The following is a 20,477-nucleotide window of genomic DNA, read 5'->3' on the forward strand; positions in this document are numbered from 1 at the left end:
CGCAGCTCGTGGTTGAAATATAATGACCAGAAATATGCTACTGTCGGCTTCGTGTATAATTTGAAACTTACCGTGGTTAAAATCGTGATATGAAAAGGGGGAGGGATAATTAATCAAGTCTTTCAAAGGAGAATTAATAGCGAAATGAAAAATTCTGTAACGTGACATGATTTTCAGTTGTGGTTTCATATGGCAGACACATATTAGTCATTGATTCAACTGTATAGTCGACTCAGTATGGCACATATATATGTTTGAATGCATTATTATGCTGAATAAATGCGCCTTTATATTGAACGGTTTCTGCTTCCGATATTTACAACCTGGTAAAATTGTGTGAGCTTTGAATACTCTCCTGTCAGGCTGTCAGCTGAATCATATTTATCATATGTTGACACAATCATAAATGTATTAGGCTCGGCAAGAACGCTTTAATATATAGCTTAATTTTAGCTTGTTATACTAAGTCCGATGTGGTCTAGTGGTTAGGATTTCTGGTTTTCACCCAGACGGCCCGGGTTCGATTCCCGGCGTCGGAGCTTTAATTTTTTTGTGATCGGGTGAAACATGTAACATTTCATGAAAAAGATGAAAAAAGGATTCACAGAATCATCTAAGCGAAATAAATTGCAATTAATTCTCGCAGCATATATTATCATGCAGTTTGCATCTTCCACAGTGATGTGCCTTCAAGTGTCAATGAAACCGAGACCGGAATGAGATGGGTGACCATCACACCTACATAAGAATGTTCTTTCGCAAATAATGATTTTCTGTTTTAAAGTCATGTTGATGTTTATGCATTTCTTGTCATTTAGTCTGTTGTTATGACATCATCCCATCGGGGTATAAGTTAGATACAATAACTTAATTTCCTGTGTTTGCTACTCTAGCTCTACGATTCCTCTCCACTACTTAATCGCAGAACAGGAGCTATTCACTCCTGGCACACTTATACAGTGCGTTATCAACAATTTATTTGTATAGTGTTCAAGATTGACCTCTGAAGAGAGAGGAGTATATTTGAAATGATAGTATCAGATAAATTTCTCTTGGCGTGAATTTACATGGATGCACAACTATCCATGGATGATACAGTTATGTGCCGCGTACTCTATTGGCCGCTAATCAATTGAAAACTTTGAAAGAGACGAAAAAAGAAATGCATCGGCCGGGAATCGAACCCGGGCCGCCCGCGTGGCAGGCGAGCATTCTACCACTGAACCACCGATGCTTATAACTACTTAGTGTTTAACTTGATCATATATGGACACATGTTACCTGATATGTATGGTATATAGCATGTTAATCATACTGACGTTGTCGGCAGAAACGCGACACAAATATATTTGACAAGAGGAAATCGACGTTAATTTAGATCCCATCTGTTCAGCCGCAGTGTAATCGCAGCTCGTGGTTGAAATATAATGACCAGAAATATGCTACTGTCGGCTTCGTGTATAATTTGAAACTTACCGTGGTTAAAATCGTGATATGAAAAGGGGGAGGGATAATTAATCAAGTCTTTCAAAGGAGAATTAATAGCGAAATGAAAAATTCTGTAACGTGACATGATTTTCAGTTGTGGTTTCATATGGCAGACACATATTAGTCATTGATTCAACTGTATAGTCGACTCAGTATGGCACATATATATGTTTGAATGCATTATTATGCTGAATAAATGCGCCTTTATATTGAACGGTTTCTGCTTCCGATATTTACAACCTGGTAAAATTGTGTGAGCTTTGAATACTCTCCTGTCAGGCTGTCAGCTGAATCATATTTATCATATGTTGACACAATCATAAATGTATTAGGCTCGGCAAGAACGCTTTAATATATAGCTTAATTTTAGCTTGTTATACTAAGTCCGATGTGGTCTAGTGGTTAGGATTTCTGGTTTTCACCCAGACGGCCCGGGTTCGATTCCCGGCGTCGGAGCTTTAATTTTTTTGTGATCGGGTGAAACATGTAACATTTCATGAAAAAGATGAAAAAAGGATTCACAGAATCATCTAAGCGAAATAAATTGCAATTAATTCTCGCAGCATATATTATCATGCAGTTTGCATCTTCCACAGTGATGTGCCTTCAAGTGTCAATGAAACCGAGACCGGAATGAGATATGTGACCATCACACCTACATAAGAATGTTCTTTCGCAAATAATGATTTTCTGTTTTAAAGTCATGTTGATGTTTATGCATTTCTTGTCATTTAGTCTGTTGTTATGACATCATCCCATCGGGGTATAAGTTAGATACAATAACTTAATTTCCTGTGTTTGCTACTCTAGCTCTACGATTCCTCTCCACTACTTAATCGCAGAACAGGAGCTATTCACTCCTGGCACACTTATACAGTGCGTTATCAACAATTTATTTGTATAGTGTTCAAGATTGACCTCTGAAGAGAGAGGAGTATATTTGAAATGATAGTATCAGATAAATTTCTCTTGGCGTGAATTTACATGGATGCACAACTATCCATGGATGATACAGTTATGTGCCGCGTACTCTATTGGCCGCTAATCAATTGAAAACTTTGAAAGAGACGAAAAAAGAAATGCATCGGCCGGGAATCGAACCCGGGCCGCCCGCGTGGCAGGCGAGCATTCTACCACTGAACCACCGATGCTTATAACTACTTAGTGTTTAACTTGATCATATATGGACACATGTTACCTGATATGTATGGTATATAGCATGTTAATCATACTGACGTTGTCGGCAGAAACGCGACACAAATATATTTGACAAGAGGAAATCGACGTTAATTTAGATCCCATCTGTTCAGCCGCAGTGTAATCGCAGCTCGTGGTTGAAATATAATGACCAGAAATATGCTACTGTCGGCTTCGTGTATAATTTGAAACTTACCGTGGTTAAAATCGTGATATGAAAAGGGGGAGGGATAATTAATCAAGTCTTTCAAAGGAGAATTAATAGCGAAATGAAAAATTCTGTAACGTGACATGATTTTCAGTTGTGGTTTCATATGGCAGACACATATTAGTCATTGATTCAACTGTATAGTCGACTCAGTATGGCACATATATATGTTTGAATGCATTATTATGCTGAATAAATGCGCCTTTATATTGAACGGTTTCTGCTTCCGATATTTACAACCTGGTAAAATTGTGTGAGCTTTGAATACTCTCCTGTCAGGCTGTCAGCTGAATCATATTAATCATATGTTGACACAATCATAAATGTATTAGGCTCGGCAAGAACGCTTTAATATATAGCTTAATTTTAGCTTGTTATACTAAGTCCGATGTGGTCTAGTGGTTAGGATTTCTGGTTTTCACCCAGACGGCCCGGGTTCGATTCCCGGCGTCGGAGCTTTAATTTTTTTGTGATCGGGTGAAACATGTAACATTTCATGAAAAAGATGAAAAAAGGATTCACAGAATCATCTAAGCGAAATAAATTGCAATTAATTCTCGCAGCATATATTATCATGCAGTTTGCATCTTCCACAGTGATGTGCCTTCAAGTGTCAATGAAACCGAGACCGGAATGAGATGGGTGACCATCACACCTACATAAGAATGTTCTTTCGCAAATAATGATTTTCTGTTTTAAAGTCATGTTGATGTTTATGCATTTCTTGTCATTTAGTCTGTTGTTATGACATCATCCCATCGGGGTATAAGTTAGATACAATAACTTAATTTCCTGTGTTTGCTACTCTAGCTCTACGATTCCTCTCCACTACTTAATCGCAGAACAGGAGCTATTCACTCCTGGCACACTTATACAGTGCGTTATCAACAATTTATTTGTATAGTGTTCAAGATTGACCTCTGAAGAGAGAGGAGTATATTTGAAATGATAGTATCAGATAAATTTCTCTTGGCGTGAATTTACATGGATGCACAACTATCCATGGATGATACAGTTATGTGCCGCGTACTCTATTGGCCGCTAATCAATTGAAAACTTTGAAAGAGACGAAAAAAGAAATGCATCGGCCGGGAATCGAACCCGGGCCGCCCGCGTGGCAGGCGAGCATTCTACCACTGAACCACCGATGCTTATAACTACTTAGTGTTTAACTTGATCATATATGGACACATGTTACCTGATATGTATGGTATATAGCATGTTAATCATACTGACGTTGTCGGCAGAAACGCGACACAAATATATTTGACAAGAGGAAATCGACGTTAATTTAGATCCCATCTGTTCAGCCGCAGTGTAATCGCAGCTCGTGGTTGAAATATAATGACCAGAAATATGCTACTGTCGGCTTCGTGTATAATTTGAAACTTACCGTGGTTAAAATCGTGATATGAAAAGGGGGAGGGATAATTAATCAAGTCTTTCAAAGGAGAATTAATAGCGAAATGAAAAATTCTGTAACGTGACATGATTTTCAGTTGTGGTTTCATATGGCAGACACATATTAGTCATTGATTCAACTGTATAGTCGACTCAGTATGGCACATATATATGTTTGAATGCATTATTATGCTGAATAAATGCGCCTTTATATTGAACGGTTTCTGCTTCCGATATTTACAACCTGGTAAAATTGTGTGAGCTTTGAATACTCTCCTGTCAGGCTGTCAGCTGAATCATATTAATCATATGTTGACACAATCATAAATGTATTAGGCTCGGCAAGAACGCTTTAATATATAGCTTAATTTTAGCTTGTTATACTAAGTCCGATGTGGTCTAGTGGTTAGGATTTCTGGTTTTCACCCAGACGGCCCGGGTTCGATTCCCGGCGTCGGAGCTTTAATTTTTTTGTGATCGGGTGAAACATGTAACATTTCATGAAAAAGATGAAAAAAGGATTCACAGAATCATCTAAGCGAAATAAATTGCAATTAATTCTCGCAGCATATATTATCATGCAGTTTGCATCTTCCACAGTGATGTGCCTTCAAGTGTCAATGAAACCGAGACCGGAATGAGATGGGTGACCATCACACCTACATAAGAATGTTCTTTCGCAAATAATGATTTTCTGTTTTAAAGTCATGTTGATGTTTATGCATTTCTTGTCATTTAGTCTGTTGTTATGACATCATCCCATCGGGGTATAAGTTAGATACAATAACTTAATTTCCTGTGTTTGCTACTCTAGCTCTACGATTCCTCTCCACTACTTAATCGCAGAACAGGAGCTATTCACTCCTGGCACACTTATACAGTGCGTTATCAACAATTTATTTGTATAGTGTTCAAGATTGACCTCTGAAGAGAGAGGAGTATATTTGAAATGATAGTATCAGATAAATTTCTCTTGGCGTGAATTTACATGGATGCACAACTATCCATGGATGATACAGTTATGTGCCGCGTACTCTATTGGCCGCTAATCAATTGAAAACTTTGAAAGAGACGAAAAAAGAAATGCATCGGCCGGGAATCGAACCCGGGCCGCCCGCGTGGCAGGCGAGCATTCTACCACTGAACCACCGATGCTTATAACTACTTAGTGTTTAACTTGATCATATATGGACACATGTTACCTGATATGTATGGTATATAGCATGTTAATCATACTGACGTTGTCGGCAGAAACGCGACACAAATATATTTGACAAGAGGAAATCGACGTTAATTTAGATCCCATCTGTTCAGCCGCAGTGTAATCGCAGCTCGTGGTTGAAATATAATGACCAGAAATATGCTACTGTCGGCTTCGTGTATAATTTGAAACTTACCGTGGTTAAAATCGTGATATGAAAAGGGGGAGGGATAATTAATCAAGTCTTTCAAAGGAGAATTAATAGCGAAATGAAAAATTCTGTAACGTGACATGATTTTCAGTTGTGGTTTCATATGGCAGACACATATTAGTCATTGATTCAACTGTATAGTCGACTCAGTATGGCACATATATATGTTTGAATGCATTATTATGCTGAATAAATGCGCCTTTATATTGAACGGTTTCTGCTTCCGATATTTACAACCTGGTAAAATTGTGTGAGCTTTGAATACTCTCCTGTCAGGCTGTCAGCTGAATCATATTTATCATATGTTGACACAATCATAAATGTATTAGGCTCGGCAAGAACGCTTTAATATATAGCTTAATTTTAGCTTGTTATACTAAGTCCGATGTGGTCTAGTGGTTAGGATTTCTGGTTTTCACCCAGACGGCCCGGGTTCGATTCCCGGCGTCGGAGCTTTAATTTTTTTGTGATCGGGTGAAACATGTAACATTTCATGAAAAAGATGAAAAAAGGATTCACAGAATCATCTAAGCGAAATAAATTGCAATTAATTCTCGCAGCATATATTATCATGCAGTTTGCATCTTCCACAGTGATGTGCCTTCAAGTGTCAATGAAACCGAGACCGGAATGAGATGGGTGACCATCACACCTACATAAGAATGTTCTTTCGCAAATAATGATTTTCTGTTTTAAAGTCATGTTGATGTTTATGCATTTCTTGTCATTTAGTCTGTTGTTATGACATCATCCCATCGGGGTATAAGTTAGATACAATAACTTAATTTCCTGTGTTTGCTACTCTAGCTCTACGATTCCTCTCCACTACTTAATCGCAGAACAGGAGCTATTCACTCCTGGCACACTTATACAGTGCGTTATCAACAATGTATTTGTATAGTGTTCAAGATTGACCTCTGAAGAGAGAGGAGTATATTTGAAATGATAGTATCAGATAAATTTCTCTTGGCGTGAATTTACATGGATGCACAACTATCCATGGATGATACAGTTATGTGCCGCGTACTCTATTGGCCGCTAATCAATTGAAAACTTTGAAAGAGACGAAAAAAGAAATGCATCGGCCGGGAATCGAACCCGGGCCGCCCGCGTGGCAGGCGAGCATTCTACCACTGAACCACCGATGCTTATAACTACTTAGTGTTTAACTTGATCATATATGGACACATGTTACCTGATATGTATGGTATATAGCATGTTAATCATACTGACGTTGTCGGCAGAAACGCGACACAAATATATTTGACAAGAGGAAATCGACGTTAATTTAGATCCCATCTGTTCAGCCGCAGTGTAATCGCAGCTCGTGGTTGAAATATAATGACCAGAAATATGCTACTGTCGGCTTCGTGTATAATTTGAAACTTACCGTGGTTAAAATCGTGATATGAAAAGGGGGAGGGATAATTAATCAAGTCTTTCAAAGGAGAATTAATAGCGAAATGAAAAATTCTGTAACGTGACATGATTTTCAGTTGTGGTTTCATATGGCAGACACATATTAGTCATTGATTCAACTGTATAGTCGACTCAGTATGGCACATATATATGTTTGAATGCATTATTATGCTGAATAAATGCGCCTTTATATTGAACGGTTTCTGCTTCCGATATTTACAACCTGGTAAAATTGTGTGAGCTTTGAATACTCTCCTGTCAGGCTGTCAGCTGAATCATATTTATCATATGTTGACACAATCATAAATGTATTAGGCTCGGCAAGAACGCTTTAATATATAGCTTAATTTTAGCTTGTTATACTAAGTCCGATGTGGTCTAGTGGTTAGGATTTCTGGTTTTCACCCAGACGGCCCGGGTTCGATTCCCGGCGTCGGAGCTTTAATTTTTTTGTGATCGGGTGAAACATGTAACATTTCATGAAAAAGATGAAAAAAGGATTCACAGAATCATCTAAGCGAAATAAATTGCAATTAATTCTCGCAGCATATATTATCATGCAGTTTGCATCTTCCACAGTGATGTGCCTTCAAGTGTCAATGAAACCGAGACCGGAATGAGATGGGTGACCATCACACCTACATAAGAATGTTCTTTCGCAAATAATGATTTTCTGTTTTAAAGTCATGTTGATGTTTATGCATTTCTTGTCATTTAGTCTGTTGTTATGACATCATCCCATCGGGGTATAAGTTAGATACAATAACTTAATTTCCTGTGTTTGCTACTCTAGCTCTACGATTCCTCTCCACTACTTAATCGCAGAACAGGAGCTATTCACTCCTGGCACACTTATACAGTGCGTTATCAACAATTTATTTGTATAGTGTTCAAGATTGACCTCTGAAGAGAGAGGAGTATATTTGAAATGATAGTATCAGATAAATTTCTCTTGGCGTGAATTTACATGGATGCACAACTATCCATGGATGATACAGTTATGTGCCGCGTACTCTATTGGCCGCTAATCAATTGAAAACTTTGAAAGAGACGAAAAAAGAAATGCATCGGCCGGGAATCGAACCCGGGCCGCCCGCGTGGCAGGCGAGCATTCTACCACTGAACCACCGATGCTTATAACTACTTAGTGTTTAACTTGATCATATATGGACACATGTTACCTGATATGTATGGTATATAGCATGTTAATCATACTGACGTTGTCGGCAGAAACGCGACACAAATATATTTGACAAGAGGAAATCGACGTTAATTTAGATCCCATCTGTTCAGCCGCAGTGTAATCGCAGCTCGTGGTTGAAATATAATGACCAGAAATATGCTACTGTCGGCTTCGTGTATAATTTGAAACTTACCGTGGTTAAAATCGTGATATGAAAAGGGGGAGGGATAATTAATCAAGTCTTTCAAAGGAGAATTAATAGCGAAATGAAAAATTCTGTAACGTGACATGATTTTCAGTTGTGGTTTCATATGGCAGACACATATTAGTCATTGATTCAACTGTATAGTCGACTCAGTATGGCACATATATATGTTTGAATGCATTATTATGCTGAATAAATGCGCCTTTATATTGAACGGTTTCTGCTTCCGATATTTACAACCTGGTAAAATTGTGTGAGCTTTGAATACTCTCCTGTCAGGCTGTCAGCTGAATCATATTTATCATATGTTGACACAATCATAAATGTATTAGGCTCGGCAAGAACGCTTTAATATATAGCTTAATTTTAGCTTGTTATACTAAGTCCGATGTGGTCTAGTGGTTAGGATTTCTGGTTTTCACCCAGACGGCCCGGGTTCGATTCCCGGCGTCGGAGCTTTAATTTTTTTGTGATCGGGTGAAACATGTAACATTTCATGAAAAAGATGAAAAAAGGATTCACAGAATCATCTAAGCGAAATAAATTGCAATTAATTCTCGCAGCATATATTATCATGCAGTTTGCATCTTCCACAGTGATGTGCCTTCAAGTGTCAATGAAACCGAGACCGGAATGAGATGGGTGACCATCACACCTACATAAGAATGTTCTTTCGCAAATAATGATTTTCTGTTTTAAAGTCATGTTGATGTTTATGCATTTCTTGTCATTTAGTCTGTTGTTATGACATCATCCCATCGGGGTATAAGTTAGATACAATAACTTAATTTCCTGTGTTTGCTACTCTAGCTCTACGATTCCTCTCCACTACTTAATCGCAGAACAGGAGCTATTCACTCCTGGCACACTTATACAGTGCGTTATCAACAATTTATTTGTATAGTGTTCAAGATTGACCTCTGAAGAGAGAGGAGTATATTTGAAATGATAGTATCAGATAAATTTCTCTTGGCGTGAATTTACATGGATGCACAACTATCCATGGATGATACAGTTATGTGCCGCGTACTCTATTGGCCGCTAATCAATTGAAAACTTTGAAAGAGACGAAAAAAGAAATGCATCGGCCGGGAATCGAACCCGGGCCGCCCGCGTGGCAGGCGAGCATTCTACCACTGAACCACCGATGCTTATAACTACTTAGTGTTTAACTTGATCATATATGGACACATGTTACCTGATATGTATGGTATATAGCATGTTAATCATACTGACGTTGTCGGCAGAAACGCGACACAAATATATTTGACAAGAGGAAATCGACGTTAATTTAGATCCCATCTGTTCAGCCGCAGTGTAATCGCAGCTCGTGGTTGAAATATAATGACCAGAAATATGCTACTGTCGGCTTCGTGTATAATTTGAAACTTACCGTGGTTAAAATCGTGATATGAAAAGGGGGAGGGATAATTAATCAAGTCTTTCAAAGGAGAATTAATAGCGAAATGAAAAATTCTGTAACGTGACATGATTTTCAGTTGTGGTTTCATATGGCAGACACATATTAGTCATTGATTCAACTGTATAGTCGACTCAGTATGGCACATATATATGTTTGAATGCATTATTATGCTGAATAAATGCGCCTTTATATTGAACGGTTTCTGCTTCCGATATTTACAACCTGGTAAAATTGTGTGAGCTTTGAATACTCTCCTGTCAGGCTGTCAGCTGAATCATATTTATCATATGTTGACACAATCATAAATGTATTAGGCTCGGCAAGAACGCTTTAATATATAGCTTAATTTTAGCTTGTTATACTAAGTCCGATGTGGTCTAGTGGTTAGGATTTCTGGTTTTCACCCAGACGGCCCGGGTTCGATTCCCGGCGTCGGAGCTTTAATTTTTTTGTGATCGGGTGAAACATGTAACATTTCATGAAAAAGATGAAAAAAGGATTCACAGAATCATCTAAGCGAAATAAATTGCAATTAATTCTCGCAGCATATATTATCATGCAGTTTGCATCTTCCACAGTGATGTGCCTTCAAGTGTCAATGAAACCGAGACCGGAATGAGATGGGTGACCATCACACCTACATAAGAATGTTCTTTCGCAAATAATGATTTTCTGTTTTAAAGTCATGTTGATGTTTATGCATTTCTTGTCATTTAGTCTGTTGTTATGACATCATCCCATCGGGGTATAAGTTAGATACAATAACTTAATTTCCTGTGTTTGCTACTCTAGCTCTACGATTCCTCTCCACTACTTAATCGCAGAACAGGAGCTATTCACTCCTGGCACACTTATACAGTGCGTTATCAACAATTTATTTGTATAGTGTTCAAGATTGACCTCTGAAGAGAGAGGAGTATATTTGAAATGATAGTATCAGATAAATTTCTCTTGGCGTGAATTTACATGGATGCACAACTATCCATGGATGATACAGTTATGTGCCGCGTACTCTATTGGCCGCTAATCAATTGAAAACTTTGAAAGAGACGAAAAAAGAAATGCATCGGCCGGGAATCGAACCCGGGCCGCCCGCGTGGCAGGCGAGCATTCTACCACTGAACCACCGATGCTTATAACTACTTAGTGTTTAACTTGATCATATATGGACACATGTTACCTGATATGTATGGTATATAGCATGTTAATCATACTGACGTTGTCGGCAGAAACGCGACACAAATATATTTGACAAGAGGAAATCGACGTTAATTTAGATCCCATCTGTTCAGCCGCAGTGTAATCGCAGCTCGTGGTTGAAATATAATGACCAGAAATATGCTACTGTCGGCTTCGTGTATAATTTGAAACTTACCGTGGTTAAAATCGTGATATGAAAAGGGGGAGGGATAATTAATCAAGTCTTTCAAAGGAGAATTAATAGCGAAATGAAAAATTCTGTAACGTGACATGATTTTCAGTTGTGGTTTCATATGGCAGACACATATTAGTCATTGATTCAACTGTATAGTCGACTCAGTATGGCACATATATATGTTTGAATGCATTATTATGCTGAATAAATGCGCCTTTATATTGAACGGTTTCTGCTTCCGATATTTACAACCTGGTAAAATTGTGTGAGCTTTGAATACTCTCCTGTCAGGCTGTCAGCTGAATCATATTTATCATATGTTGACACAATCATAAATGTATTAGGCTCGGCAAGAACGCTTTAATATATAGCTTAATTTTAGCTTGTTATACTAAGTCCGATGTGGTCTAGTGGTTAGGATTTCTGGTTTTCACCCAGACGGCCCGGGTTCGATTCCCGGCGTCGGAGCTTTAATTTTTTTGTGATCGGGTGAAACATGTAACATTTCATGAAAAAGATGAAAAAAGGATTCACAGAATCATCTAAGCGAAATAAATTGCAATTAATTCTCGCAGCATATATTATCATGCAGTTTGCATCTTCCACAGTGATGTGCCTTCAAGTGTCAATGAAACCGAGACCGGAATGAGATGGGTGACCATCACACCTACATAAGAATGTTCTTTCGCAAATAATGATTTTCTGTTTTAAAGTCATGTTGATGTTTATGCATTTCTTGTCATTTAGTCTGTTGTTATGACATCATCCCATCGGGGTATAAGTTAGATACAATAACTTAATTTCCTGTGTTTGCTACTCTAGCTCTACGATTCCTCTCCACTACTTAATCGCAGAACAGGAGCTATTCACTCCTGGCACACTTATACAGTGCGTTATCAACAATTTATTTGTATAGTGTTCAAGATTGACCTCTGAAGAGAGAGGAGTATATTTGAAATGATAGTATCAGATAAATTTCTCTTGGCGTGAATTTACATGGATGCACAACTATCCATGGATGATACAGTTATGTGCCGCGTACTCTATTGGCCGCTAATCAATTGAAAACTTTGAAAGAGACGAAAAAAGAAATGCATCGGCCGGGAATCGAACCCGGGCCGCCCGCGTGGCAGGCGAGCATTCTACCACTGAACCACCGATGCTTATAACTACTTAGTGTTTAACTTGATCATATATGGACACATGTTACCTGATATGTATGGTATATAGCATGTTAATCATACTGACGTTGTCGGCAGAAACGCGACACAAATATATTTGACAAGAGGAAATCGACGTTAATTTAGATCCCATCTGTTCAGCCGCAGTGTAATCGCAGCTCGTGGTTGAAATATAATGACCAGAAATATGCTACTGTCGGCTTCGTGTATAATTTGAAACTTACCGTGGTTTAAATCGCGATATGAAAAGGGGGAGGGATAATTAATCAAGTCTTTCAAAGGAGAATTAATAGCGAAATGAAAAATTCTGTAACGTGACATGATTTTCAGTTGTGGTTTCATATGGCAGACACATATTAGTCATTGATTCAACTGTATAGTCGACTCAGTATGGCACATATATATGTTTGAATGCATTATTATGCTGAATAAATGCGCCTTTATATTGAACGGTTTCTGCTTCCGATATTTACAACCTGGTAAAATTGTGTGAGCTTTGAATACTCTCCTGTCAGGCTGTCAGCTGAATCATATTTATCATATGTTGACACAATCATAAATGTATTAGGCTCGGCAAGAACGCTTTAATATATAGCTTAATTTTAGCTTGTTATACTAAGTCCGATGTGGTCTAGTGGTTAGGATTTCTGGTTTTCACCCAGACGGCCCGGGTTCGATTCCCGGCGTCGGAGCTTTAATTTTTTTGTGATCGGGTGAAACATGTAACATTTCATGAAAAAGATGAAAAAAGGATTCACAGAATCATCTAAGCGAAATAAATTGCAATTAATTCTCGCAGCATATATTATCATGCAGTTTGCATCTTCCACAGTGATGTGCCTTCAAGTGTCAATGAAACCGAGACCGGAATGAGATGGGTGACCATCACACCTACATAAGAATGTTCTTTCGCAAATAATGATTTTCTGTTTTAAAGTCATGTTGATGTTTATGCATTTCTTGTCATTTAGTCTGTTGTTATGACATCATCCCATCGGGGTATAAGTTAGATACAATAACTTAATTTCCTGTGTTTGCTACTCTAGCTCTACGATTCCTCTCCACTACTTAATCGCAGAACAGGAGCTATTCACTCCTGGCACACTTATACAGTGCGTTATCAACAATTTATTTGTATAGTGTTCAAGATTGACCTCTGAAGAGAGAGGAGTATATTTGAAATGATAGTATCAGATAAATTTCTCTTGGCGTGAATTTACATGGATGCACAACTATCCATGGATGATACAGTTATGTGCCGCGTACTCTATTGGCCGCTAATCAATTGAAAACTTTGAAAGAGACGAAAAAAGAAATGCATCGGCCGGGAATCGAACCCGGGCCGCCCGCGTGGCAGGCGAGCATTCTACCACTGAACCACCGATGCTTATAACTACTTAGTGTTTAACTTGATCATATATGGACACATGTTACCTGATATGTATGGTATATAGCATGTTAATCATACTGACGTTGTCGGCAGAAACGCGACACAAATATATTTGACAAGAGGAAATCGACGTTAATTTAGATCCCATCTGTTCAGCCGCAGTGTAATCGCAGCTCGTGGTTGAAATATAATGACCAGAAATATGCTACTGTCGGCTTCGTGTATAATTTGAAACTTACCGTGGTTTAAATCGCGATATGAAAAGGGGGAGGGATAATTAATCAAGTCTTTCAAAGGAGAATTAATAGCGAAATGAAAAATTCTGTAACGTGACATGATTTTCAGTTGTGGTTTCATATGGCAGACACATATTAGTCATTGATTCAACTGTATAGTCGACTCAGTATGGCACATATATATGTTTGAATGCATTATTATGCTGAATAAATGCGCCTTTATATTGAACGGTTTCTGCTTCCGATATTTACAACCTGGTAAAATTGTGTGAGCTTTGAATACTCTCCTGTCAGGCTGTCAGCTGAATCATATTTATCATATGTTGACACAATCATAAATGTATTAGGCTCGGCAAGAACGCTTTAATATATAGCTTAATTTTAGCTTGTTATACTAAGTCCGATGTGGTCTAGTGGTTAGGATTTCTGGTTTTTGATCGATCGAGTGGACCTTGATGCGAACGGACGTACATTTTGTCAAAAGTGAAATTACACTCTGTTTATATGTTATTGCTCGGATTTCCAAGCTAGATAAAGGATTAATGTGATTCTGACTTGTAACAGTAGTAAGTCTTTTTCATTATATTGCAAAATTTCGTCGTAAAGTAACATTTGTAGACACGTAAACATCATTGTGTAAGAAGAGGTCCCGAAGGGGAATTTATTAGGATTTTTATTTTTTATTTCATCATGGAAAGACTCCCGTCATTATTGACTAGCACGATACAGAATGCTTGTGAACAATTTCGTAACATTACATTTACAGTGCACGGAGAAAATGATAAAGCCAGAATTTCGATTATGTTTACTAATCAAGAGAGTATCAAAAGTAAGCGTAAATCCAATTCTACAAATAAACGTGACAATAAAAGACTGAGGGAATATACTGAAAACAATAGTGACACTATAATAACAGAATGTGCCACAAATGCTCAGTGTTCAAATAATGCAGATAATTGTGTCGAATTAGTTAGCGATATGGACGTTCAAATTACCCCGAATGGCACCCCAACAACGTTAACAGGTGAAATTCAATCAGCTGAGAATGTAAATATTGATTTGTGTGTATACAATACAGGTAAATCGCCTGACTTATCGGAATGTGTAAACAATAACAAAGATGTAAATAAAGCTAAAAACGCATGTTCAGTGGACAATATTGAAGAAATTAAAGTAGCCAAAGAATATTGGAAATTGGATGATGATTCTGATTTCTTTTCTACTTTTAAGTTCCGTAAAGCGAAAGATAGAACATGTGTCAAATCGCCGGCTACAAATATTTGTGTTAAAACGAAAGAAATTAACAATTCAAATAAAAGAACTGAAGAAAGTGAAACAGATGATTCTGATATAAAAATCGTACATGATGCAAGTGATGATGAAAAATGTGATTTGATTTCCAAATTTGTCCTGAAAAAAAGTAGGAATAGAATTGGTCAACTGATATGCAAAATTGAAAATACGGGTAGACTAATTATTTTTGATATGGACCAAAACACATACGAAGAACTAACTAGCAGTGACCGATATTACAAAAAGTTCAATACAGTATTGACACAAGACTTCAGTGATGTTCGTGAAACGCAGTATATGAATGCTGAAATTGAACAGGCAATACTTCAAATGATAGACTATGCTAAAAATAAAAAATTGTTGTAAATAATTTGTTGGTAAATATAATTTTTGTGAGCATGCGCGTATGTATTTGTAAGATTGAGTGTATGCTAGTTTTTTTTTTGCCTGCGGAATTTTTTATGACTGTTTTCTCATAAACATTGTTTTACATTGATGAATATCAACGTTTTGATCGTGAATTCGCATGGTGGAATGGAATCCAGCCCCGTACGAACATTTGATTATTTCGTTTCGCTTTTCGTCACTTTATTTACTGAAAACAAAGACAATTATCAGTTAATTTTATGTTTCATTTTGTATTCTGCGTAGGTTTCTAATATAAATTGAATGATTGAGCTGCATGAAAGATTAGTGTGAGGTAGCATGATAGTATAGGGACTTGATGTTTTCATAAATATGTTGTAAATTGATGTAGAAGATAATAATGATTTGTGCAATAAATTTTATCAAGATAAAAAAAAAAAGGATTTCTGGTTTTCACCCAGACGGCCCGGGTTCGATTCCCGGCGTCGGAGCTTTAATTTTTTTGTGATCGGGTGAAACATGTAACATTTCATGAAAAAGATGAAAAAAGGATTCACAGAATCATCTAAGCGAAATAAATTGCAATTAATTCTCGCAGCATATATTATCATGCAGTTTGCATCTTCCACAGTGATGTGCCTTCAAGTGTCAATGAAACCGAGACCGGAATGAGATGGGTGACCATCACACCTACATAAGAATGTTCTTTCGCAAATAATGATTTTCTGTTTTAAAGTCATGTTGATGTTTATGCATTTCTTGTCATTTAGTCTGTTGTTATGACATCATCCCATCGGGGTATAAGTTAGATACAATAACTTAATTTCCTGTGTTTGCTACTCTAGCTCTACGATTCCTCTCCACTACTTAATCGCAGAACAGGAGCTATTCACTCCTGGCACACTTATACAGTGCGTTATCAACAATTTATTTGTATAGTGTTCAAGATTGACCTCTGAAGAGAGAGGAGTATATTTGAAATGATAGTATCAGATAAATTTCTCTTGGCGTGAATTTACATGGATGCACAACTATCCATGGATGATACAGTTATGTGCCGCGTACTCTATTGGCCGCTAATCAATTGAAAACTTTGAAAGAGACGAAAAAAGAAATGCATCGGCCGGGAATCGAACCCGGGCCGCCCGCGTGGCAGGCGAGCATTCTACCACTGAACCACCGATGCTTATAACTACTTAGTGTTTAACTTGATCATATATGGACACATGTTACCTGATATGTATGGTATATAGCATGTTAATCATACTGACGTTGTCGGCAGAAACGCGACACAAATATATTTGACAAGAGGAAATCGACGTTAATTTAGATCCCATCTGTTCAGCCGCAGTGTAATCGCAGCTCGTGGTTGAAATATAATGACCAGAAATATGCTACTGTCGGCTTCGTGTATAATTTGAAACTTACCGTGGTTAAAATCGTGATATGAAAAGGGGGAGGGATAATTAATCAAGTCTTTCAAAGGAGAATTAATAGCGAAATGAAAAATTCTGTAACGTGACATGATTTTCAGTTGTGGTTTCATATGGCAGACACATATTAGTCATTGATTCAACTGTATAGTCGACTCAGTATGGCACATATATATGTTTGAATGCATTATTATGCTGAATAAATGCGCCTTTATATTGAACGGTTTCTGCTTCCGATATTTACAACCTGGTAAAATTGTGTGAGCTTTGAATACTCTCCTGTCAGGCTGTCAGCTGAATCATATTTATCATATGTTGACACAATCATAAATGTATTAGGCTCGGCAAGAACGCTTTAATATATAGCTTAATTTTAGCTTGTTATACTAAGTCCGATGTGGTCTAGTGGTTAGGATTTCTGGTTTTCACCCAGACGGCCCGGGTTCGATTCCCGGCGTCGGAGCTTTAATTTTTTTGTGATCGGGTGAAACATGTAACATTTCATGAAAAAGATGAAAAAAGGATTCACAGAATCATCTAAGCGAAATAAATTGCAATTAATTCTCGCAGCATATATTATCATGCAGTTTGCATCTTCCACAGTGATGTGCCTTCAAGTGTCAATGAAACCGAGACCGGAATGAGATGGGTGACCATCACACCTACATAAGAATGTTCTTTCGCAAATAATGATTTTCTGTTTTAAAGTCATGTTGATGTTTATGCATTTCTTGTCATTTAGTCTGTTGTTATGACATCATCCCATCGGGGTATAAGTTAGATACAATAACTTAATTTCCTGTGTTTGCTACTCTAGCTCTACGATTCCTCTCCACTACTTAATCGCAGAACAGGAGCTATTCACTCCTGGCACACTTATACAGTGCGTTATCAACAATTTATTTGTATAGTGTTCAAGATTGACCTCTGAAGAGAGAGGAGTATATTTGAAATGATAGTATCAGATAAATTTCTCTTGGCGTGAATTTACATGGATGCACAACTATCCATGGATGATACAGTTATGTGCCGCGTACTCTATTGGCCGCTAATCAATTGAAAACTTTGAAAGAGACGAAAAAAGAAATGCATCGGCCGGGAATCGAACCCGGGCCGCCCGCGTGGCAGGCGAGCATTCTACCACTGAACCACCGATGCTTATAACTACTTAGTGTTTAACTTGATCATATATGGACACATGTTACCTGATATGTATGGTATATAGCATGTTAATCATACTGACGTTGTCGGCAGAAACGCGACACAAATATATTTGACAAGAGGAAATCGACGTTAATTTAGATCCCATCTGTTCAGCCGCAGTGTAATCGCAGCTCGTGGTTGAAATATAATGACCAGAAATATGCTACTGTCGGCTTCGTGTATAATTTGAAACTTACCGTGGTTTAAATCGCGATATGAAAAGGGGGAGGGATAATTAATCAAGTCTTTCAAAGGAGAATTAATAGCGAAATGAAAAATTCTGTAACGTGACATGATTTTCAGTTGTGGTTTCATATGGCAGACACATATTAGTCATTGATTCAACTGTATAGTCGACTCAGTATGGCACATATATATGTTTGAATGCATTATTATGCTGAATAAATGCGCCTTTATATTGAACGGTTTCTGCTTCCGATATTTACAACCTGGTAAAATTGTGTGAGCTTTGAATACTCTCCTGTCAGGCTGTCAGCTGAATCATATTTATCATATGTTGACACAATCATAAATGTATTAGGCTCGGCAAGAACGCTTTAATATATAGCTTAATTTTAGCTTGTTATACTAAGTCCGATGTGGTCTAGTGGTTAGGATTTCTGGTTTTCGATCGATCGAGTGGACCTTGATGCGAACGGACGTACATTTTGTCAAAAGTGAAATTACACTCTGTTTATATGTTATTGCTCGGATTTCCAAGCTAGATAAAGGATTAATGTGATTCTGACTTGTAACAGTAGTAAGTCTTTTTCATTATATTGCAAAATTTCGTCGTAAAGTAACATTTGTAGACACGTAAACATCATTGTGTAAGAAGAGGTCCCGAAGGGGAATTTATTAGGATTTTTATTTTTTATTTCATCATGGAAAGACTCCCGTCATTATTGACTAGCACGATACAGAATGCTTGTGAACAATTTCGTAACATTACATTTACAGTGCACGGAGAAAATGATAAAGCCAGAATTTCGATTATGTTTACTAATCAAGAGAGTATCAAAAGTAAGCGTAAATCCAATTCTACAAATAAACGTGACAATAAAAGACTGAGGGAATATACTGAAAACAATAGTGACACTATAATAACAGAATGTGCCACAAATGCTCAGTGTTCAAATAATGCAGATAATTGTGTCGAATTAGTTAGCGATATGGACGTTCAAATTACCCCGAATGGCACCCCAACAACGTTAACAGGTGAAATTCAATCAGCTGAGAATGTAAATATTGATTTGTGTGTATACAATACAGGTAAATCGCCTGACTTATCGGAATGTGTAAACAATAACAAAGATGTAAATAAAGCTAAAAACGCATGTTCAGTGGACAATATTGAAGAAATTAAAGTAGCCAAAGAATATTGGAAATTGGATGATGATTCTGATTTCTTTTCTACTTTTAAGTTCCGTAAAGCGAAAGATAGAACATGTGTCAAATCGCCGGCTACAAATATTTGTGTTAAAACGAAAGAAATTAACAATTCAAATAAAAGAACTGAAGAAAGTGAAACAGATGATTCTGATATAAAAATCGTACATGATGCAAGTGATGATGAAAAATGTGATTTGATTTCCAAATTTGTCCTGAAAAAAAGTAGGAATAGAATTGGTCAACTGATATGCAAAATTGAAAATACGGGTAGACTAATTATTTTTGATATGGACCAAAACACATACGAAGAACTAACTAGCAGTGACCGATATTACAAAAAGTTCAATACAGTATTGACACAAGACTTCAGTGATGTTCGTGAAACGCAGTATATGAATGCTGAAATTGAACAGGCAATACTTCAAATGATAGACTATGCTAAAAATAAAAAATTGTTGTAAATAATTTGTTGGTAAATATAATTTTTGTGAGCATGCGCGTATGTATTTGTAAGATTGAGTGTATGCTAGTTTTTTTTTTGCCTGCGGAATTTTTTATGACTGTTTTCTCATAAACATTGTTTTACATTGATGAATATCAACGTTTTGATCGTGAATTCGCATGGTGGAATGGAATCCAGCCCCGTACGAACATTTGATTATTTCGTTTCGC

General features: G+C 37.3%; 23 non-coding genes across 23 annotated transcripts; 11 read left to right on the forward strand and 12 right to left on the reverse strand.

Moving 5' to 3' along the window:
- The first annotated feature begins 467 nt into the window (after positions 1–467).
- Positions 468–539, forward strand: Trnae-uuc (transfer RNA glutamic acid (anticodon UUC)). Its single transcript has one exon. It is a non-coding gene; the product is annotated as a tRNA-Glu (tRNA).
- Positions 540–1,163: 624 nt separating this feature from the next.
- On the reverse strand, positions 1,164–1,234 carry Trnag-gcc (transfer RNA glycine (anticodon GCC)). Its single transcript has one exon. It is a non-coding gene; the product is annotated as a tRNA-Gly (tRNA).
- A 638-nt stretch (positions 1,235–1,872) lies between these two features.
- Trnae-uuc (transfer RNA glutamic acid (anticodon UUC)) lies at positions 1,873–1,944 on the forward strand. Its single transcript has one exon. It is a non-coding gene; the product is annotated as a tRNA-Glu (tRNA).
- A 624-nt stretch (positions 1,945–2,568) lies between these two features.
- On the reverse strand, positions 2,569–2,639 carry Trnag-gcc (transfer RNA glycine (anticodon GCC)). Its single transcript has one exon. It is a non-coding gene; the product is annotated as a tRNA-Gly (tRNA).
- A 638-nt stretch (positions 2,640–3,277) lies between these two features.
- On the forward strand, positions 3,278–3,349 carry Trnae-uuc (transfer RNA glutamic acid (anticodon UUC)). Its single transcript has one exon. It is a non-coding gene; the product is annotated as a tRNA-Glu (tRNA).
- A 624-nt stretch (positions 3,350–3,973) lies between these two features.
- Trnag-gcc (transfer RNA glycine (anticodon GCC)) lies at positions 3,974–4,044 on the reverse strand. Its single transcript has one exon. It is a non-coding gene; the product is annotated as a tRNA-Gly (tRNA).
- Positions 4,045–4,682: 638 nt separating this feature from the next.
- Positions 4,683–4,754, forward strand: Trnae-uuc (transfer RNA glutamic acid (anticodon UUC)). Its single transcript has one exon. It is a non-coding gene; the product is annotated as a tRNA-Glu (tRNA).
- Positions 4,755–5,378: 624 nt separating this feature from the next.
- Trnag-gcc (transfer RNA glycine (anticodon GCC)) lies at positions 5,379–5,449 on the reverse strand. Its single transcript has one exon. It is a non-coding gene; the product is annotated as a tRNA-Gly (tRNA).
- Positions 5,450–6,087: 638 nt separating this feature from the next.
- Trnae-uuc (transfer RNA glutamic acid (anticodon UUC)) lies at positions 6,088–6,159 on the forward strand. Its single transcript has one exon. It is a non-coding gene; the product is annotated as a tRNA-Glu (tRNA).
- Positions 6,160–6,783: 624 nt separating this feature from the next.
- On the reverse strand, positions 6,784–6,854 carry Trnag-gcc (transfer RNA glycine (anticodon GCC)). The gene has a single exon. It is a non-coding gene; the product is annotated as a tRNA-Gly (tRNA).
- Positions 6,855–7,492: 638 nt separating this feature from the next.
- On the forward strand, positions 7,493–7,564 carry Trnae-uuc (transfer RNA glutamic acid (anticodon UUC)). The gene has a single exon. It is a non-coding gene; the product is annotated as a tRNA-Glu (tRNA).
- A 624-nt stretch (positions 7,565–8,188) lies between these two features.
- Positions 8,189–8,259, reverse strand: Trnag-gcc (transfer RNA glycine (anticodon GCC)). The gene has a single exon. It is a non-coding gene; the product is annotated as a tRNA-Gly (tRNA).
- A 638-nt stretch (positions 8,260–8,897) lies between these two features.
- Positions 8,898–8,969, forward strand: Trnae-uuc (transfer RNA glutamic acid (anticodon UUC)). The gene has a single exon. It is a non-coding gene; the product is annotated as a tRNA-Glu (tRNA).
- Positions 8,970–9,593: 624 nt separating this feature from the next.
- On the reverse strand, positions 9,594–9,664 carry Trnag-gcc (transfer RNA glycine (anticodon GCC)). Its single transcript has one exon. It is a non-coding gene; the product is annotated as a tRNA-Gly (tRNA).
- A 638-nt stretch (positions 9,665–10,302) lies between these two features.
- On the forward strand, positions 10,303–10,374 carry Trnae-uuc (transfer RNA glutamic acid (anticodon UUC)). The gene has a single exon. It is a non-coding gene; the product is annotated as a tRNA-Glu (tRNA).
- Positions 10,375–10,998: 624 nt separating this feature from the next.
- Trnag-gcc (transfer RNA glycine (anticodon GCC)) lies at positions 10,999–11,069 on the reverse strand. Its single transcript has one exon. It is a non-coding gene; the product is annotated as a tRNA-Gly (tRNA).
- A 638-nt stretch (positions 11,070–11,707) lies between these two features.
- Trnae-uuc (transfer RNA glutamic acid (anticodon UUC)) lies at positions 11,708–11,779 on the forward strand. Its single transcript has one exon. It is a non-coding gene; the product is annotated as a tRNA-Glu (tRNA).
- A 624-nt stretch (positions 11,780–12,403) lies between these two features.
- Positions 12,404–12,474, reverse strand: Trnag-gcc (transfer RNA glycine (anticodon GCC)). The gene has a single exon. It is a non-coding gene; the product is annotated as a tRNA-Gly (tRNA).
- A 638-nt stretch (positions 12,475–13,112) lies between these two features.
- On the forward strand, positions 13,113–13,184 carry Trnae-uuc (transfer RNA glutamic acid (anticodon UUC)). The gene has a single exon. It is a non-coding gene; the product is annotated as a tRNA-Glu (tRNA).
- A 624-nt stretch (positions 13,185–13,808) lies between these two features.
- Positions 13,809–13,879, reverse strand: Trnag-gcc (transfer RNA glycine (anticodon GCC)). Its single transcript has one exon. It is a non-coding gene; the product is annotated as a tRNA-Gly (tRNA).
- Positions 13,880–16,892: 3,013 nt separating this feature from the next.
- Trnag-gcc (transfer RNA glycine (anticodon GCC)) lies at positions 16,893–16,963 on the reverse strand. Its single transcript has one exon. It is a non-coding gene; the product is annotated as a tRNA-Gly (tRNA).
- Positions 16,964–17,601: 638 nt separating this feature from the next.
- Trnae-uuc (transfer RNA glutamic acid (anticodon UUC)) lies at positions 17,602–17,673 on the forward strand. Its single transcript has one exon. It is a non-coding gene; the product is annotated as a tRNA-Glu (tRNA).
- Positions 17,674–18,297: 624 nt separating this feature from the next.
- Positions 18,298–18,368, reverse strand: Trnag-gcc (transfer RNA glycine (anticodon GCC)). The gene has a single exon. It is a non-coding gene; the product is annotated as a tRNA-Gly (tRNA).
- Positions 18,369–20,477: the final 2,109 nt, after the last annotated feature.

The sequence above is a fragment of the Mytilus californianus genome, unplaced genomic scaffold (genome assembly GCF_021869535.1).
Source record: "Mytilus californianus isolate M0D057914Y unplaced genomic scaffold, xbMytCali1.0.p SCAF_12, whole genome shotgun sequence".
Taxonomy (NCBI): Eukaryota; Metazoa; Mollusca; class Bivalvia; order Mytilida; family Mytilidae; genus Mytilus; species Mytilus californianus.